We start from the raw sequence: 5,000 nt of genomic DNA on the forward strand, positions 1-5,000 counted from the left end.
AATGCTAATTTATTCTTTGTTAAATTATTCAAACCCACTAGACACAAATTAGTTTATTTAGGATTAACATGGGAACTTTGATGAGCAGAAGGTAATAGTGTACATTTTGCTTGTGGGTTGGCAGAACAAATCTACTTTTCAGTCCTTTGTAACAACCTTTAATAAATACTACAGCTGCTACAGAACTGTAGCTCACATAACTGCCTTCTTTATTATTTTAACCAAGAAGCCTGAACTAGTGAGAGGAGGAGAAGTCTTATTAGTAGTGGTTATTTGATCAAAGATGAATTTATAAATGTATTTACATGAACAATTTCTCTTCTCTAAAGTCACCAGAATCAACTAGACAATAATTTGAGGATGAAGCTTGAAATGCTTCTTAAAATTAAAATTTAACTATTTGTGATTGCAGACTTAAATGTATAAGTCCCCCTAAACAGGATGTTTACCTTTCCTTAATTCATCAATGCCTAGATGAGTGACAAAGCAGGAAAAACAAAATAAATATCAGTTTCCTGTCAGGCAGAACCCCTAAAATACCCATGAATGGGAATTTGCATTGTGAGCCTCCAGCTACCCATTTAGTAATTCCTGTAACTTCCAACAATACTATATCAAGGAGGGCATTAGCCCTTGTGTACCCCTGAGATGAGAATGATTAAATTGTCAGTTCTGTAACTTCCAACAGAAATATATCAAGTAGGGCATTAGCCCTTGTGTACCCCTGAGAACAGCATGACTTAAATTTAATCTTTAATTAGAGGAAACAGGCAGTCCCATGTTGAATAGAATTCTAGATCCCCAATTATAGGGCCTTACATATCCTATGATTATTTTTTCTCATTTTATTAAACATTCTATAACCACTAGTTGACAAAAATGGAATTTGTTTGAACAAGCAGATGTGTACTATAAGAAATGATAACTCACCCGTTCCTCACCTTTTTATAAAACTGCCCCTATAATATCCTATAACATTGCCTCTACACTTAAGCATGACAATATACATAGTGCTATGAAATAAGACATGCTTCCATTCAAATGTTTTCTTATCTGAATAATTTCCTCTCATGAAACGGTATCTTTAGATTATAGTATTTGTACCAAATGTACACTAAATGTAGGAAGTTTTTTTTTCTCTAAATGAACAGTCCTAGGGCATCCATTCCTGCTGGGGTAGGTAAGCAGAGGTGTAGCTAGCTATTCCAACACCTAATACCGTACTCTGATCTTGTGCCCCCTTAACTCTTGTTGAAGACAAAAAAGGAACTTGAGGGGAAAAAATATTCTTTCATTTTAAACTGTAGCAGAATGTAGCAACTGCTTGTTACATACTTTGTGCTAGAAGTGCTTCGGTTTTGAATCCAAATGCAATACCAGCATTCATTTCTGAATGCCAGGATTGTAATGAAAATGATTGGCTTCTGCCAATCATGCACTCTAATACTTTGCATCTAGGGCAACTACCCCTTTGCCCCCACCCTAGCTATACTACTGTAGGTGAATGCCAGATGTTAGGCAGCAGCCTGCATATGCATGGTGTTGCCCTAATCCCACTACCTTGGCAGCATATGAAGTGTAGCATAGCTTCCTTCAGGATGTGCATTGATACTTCTATGTGTGTGTGCAGCCTCACAAAAAAGCAGCACTGTGCTTTACAATGTGCCATTCTTGGCTACTGGCTGGGGGCAATATACATGCACTCTTGCAGATTTCTAACAATGCAGTAAACCAAACTGCATTTCAACCCCCTAGCAAAGGTGAGCTGACACTGGTCATTTACTCCCTTCTTCTACTGCCAGGTCCCTTCAGCATTCATGCCACAAATCAAACAGGGGTCATCTGAGGTGCAGTCAACTTCAGTTCACATTGTGCAACAAAAATCAGATGAAATGGTTTGTGTCAACATCAAAGAGAATGCTGGGATGTGTCATCAGTAGCAATGACTCCAGAAACAAAGAAGTATTTTTTCCAGAACCTTGATCATAATAAATATGAGGTACAGTTTGTAGTTCTGGAGGCCATGCAGAAAAAGGACATCAAACCAGGAGAAATCCTCTAGAAAAGTTCATGAGATGAAAGAAAATGGCAATAAGCAGAGACAAATGGATATGGAATTTTTCTCACTACAAAGCACAAGATGTAGGAGACATTACAGGGCGTAAAATCAAGACAGAATAGACTGCAAAAATAAGCAGGGCAGTGGGAACAAACAGACTTATCTAGAAAGGACACAACTGAATAAAGGTTTAGAGAGATGACAGGGGTGAAAGGGAGCTAAAGGTTTATGTACACTTTCAATGCAGACTCGATAGGCAGATTGACATGTTTGAAACGGATGTGTCCATCATGGCTGTATATGAATAAGAGTGCATCTCAAGACTGGAATTTAGTCATGATACTAAGAATGTCAAAGGTTCATGAGGAACTTAACATTTACTGTAAAGATAAATAGCACAGCTTCTTCTTACATCTGTGATTTTTGTATAACATAATCTAGTTATCTTCCTTTAAACAGATTTTTACTGTATAACCTTTTTTTAATCAAGTATTAATAATTTCAATGACACATTTTATGAAAACATGAGTGAGCTTAAAAAGCAAATGAAGTGAAGCCATTCTGATCATTTTAGCATTTTCACAAACAAAGGAATGAGATAGTTTGCAATCTAATTACAGACAAACTGCATGCCCAGAGTACGCTTTTGATAATCCAGGGAAGAGTCATTTTTGCAGCCTTATTCCTCACATATGGAATATAAATTTTCTCTATGCTAAAGCATTTAGATATAATTTCTCAGTTAACATAATATATGATGATGTTATCAAGATGGATGTAGTTCAATAAACAACATATCATGCTATTGTAAGCATATATATGATCATAACATCTTATAACATTCAAAAACGAGGTAATAAAATCAAATTTCAATAGATAAAATGGAAATGTAGCTGAGGTGATAATTAATAAGACTTTCTGACTTCATACTTTTGATCTATGGTAGTTCTACTTTCCATATATGTAATGGCAAGTTATCAAGACATAGGTACTTCAATGGAAAGAAATTGAAATAGACAAATGCTGGAAACAGTCGCTCCCCCTCTGATATCATAAGCAACCTGATCAATTGCTAGAAATTGAAAAGAGTGACCTACTTTAGTAATAATATGTTTCGCTAAGGCATTGTCACTTTTATTCTTTGAAACCGCGTACAAATGTTCGTAAATTCTGTCCTTAAATTTACGATCTGTTTTTCCCACATAAAATGCGGGACAGTTTTTGCAGACAGCTAAATAAATGATGCTTTTAGAATTACAGTCAAATTTATGTGTTCTCTGATATTTTCTACCTACTATTTCAAATGTGTTACCTGTTTTAATATGTTTACACATTTTACAGGCACCACAATGGAAAGTGCCTCTTATTCTGTTATTGACTCTTGGTTCCTTAGATTCAAGAAGACTCTTTAAATTGTCTCCCCACCTGTAAATAATTGTTGGGTGAGAGCCAGTTCTCTCTAGCAACATGACTTCATTGATATTAGAATGTCATAAATTAGAATGGCAGCTGTCACTCAATGCATTTTCCTACCCAGGCCTTAATGACAATTGTAATATAGCCTGCGTACTTAAACTAAAGAGTTATTTGAGACAGTGATACCAGTTTCAAATGATATAAGTATGTGGCTGTATTGGTTTAAATGCATTTTGGTTTAGTAACCTTTATACACTGTTATATATAAACACTTTGCATATACATTTACACTTTTAATATAACCTTGTAAAGATCAGTTTACCTTAATGTAGAGTTTATAGTAACTTTGTTATAGATGAAGTTCTTATTTCATTGTATATTTTTATCATTTTATTTTATTATATAGGTTATTTGTTTTGTGTTTGAGCATGCTGACAATTCAACCTGTGGTGCTTTAAATTTTTACTTATGCTTGTATCTTCATTAAGCTGATTGGTTATACAATCATGCTGCTCAGAGGCGGAGTTTTTAAATAAGACTACATTTGTGTAACTGTAACAAGACAAAGAGTAACCGGCAGTCATTTGTGTAACTGTTTTTACTTTGTGAAGAAGTTGCTTGAGAGGAGTGACGAAAACATTGTCTGTTTTAATAAACTGCTTATACGTTAAGTACCAGCGTGGTTTGGACTATTGTCAGTGGCTTCAGTAGCTCCTTTTTTGTACTTCAATGGAAAGGTCAAAATACAACAGGCAGAAGGAAAGACAGACACAGATCCATAATGTTTCATCGAATGGTGGTTAATCAAAAGATAATTCTGGTGATTAATAAATCATGAAGTATTTGCTAATGGGAATATAAACATGAAGCAGATGTGTGTTTGAGTGAAGAGATGTGACTTAATAGTGAAGTACACTTTTGATGGAATGGAGTTGTGTTTGAGTATTGTCAGTGTCAGAAGTAGGAAGTGGGATTGAGGAAGGTAAGTGTTTTTTGGACTTTAATGATGAAAATTTTGGATAAACTAAAAGTTTTGGCATTGGGGTAGGAATGTGTGTACAAGTGTTTCTAGGTTAGAGTAAAAGTAAAAGATAAATGTAAAGTGTTTCATGCAGCCTGTTGTGTTAATGCTGAAAGTTTCAAAAGTACTGTAGGTTTCCACATACTCATGCACATGGGAGTTTGTGGGTTAGGCCTAGGAAAGTGGATCGGTTTAGTGTTTTGCATTTTTGTTTTTGTACGTGGTGTTTGTCTCAGTGCCTTGCTTTGATGTAGTGTCACAGACATATTTTGTACCTGGTGTTTGTCTCAGTGCCTTGTTTTGATGTAGTGTCACAGACATATTTTGTTCCTGGTGTTTGTCTCAGTGCCTTGTTTTGATGTAGTGTCACAGACATATTTTGCACGTAGTGTTTGTCTCAGTGCCTTGTTTTGATGTAGTGTCACAGACATATTTTGTACATGGTGTTTGTCTCAGTGCCTTGATATGATGTAGTGTCACAGACATATTTTGTACCTGGTGTTT

The sequence above is a fragment of the Protopterus annectens genome, chromosome 12.part0, assembly GCF_019279795.1.
Source record: "Protopterus annectens isolate FY-2018-M chromosome 12.part0, PAN1.0, whole genome shotgun sequence".
Lineage (NCBI taxonomy): Eukaryota > Metazoa > Chordata > Ceratodontiformes > Protopteridae > Protopterus > Protopterus annectens.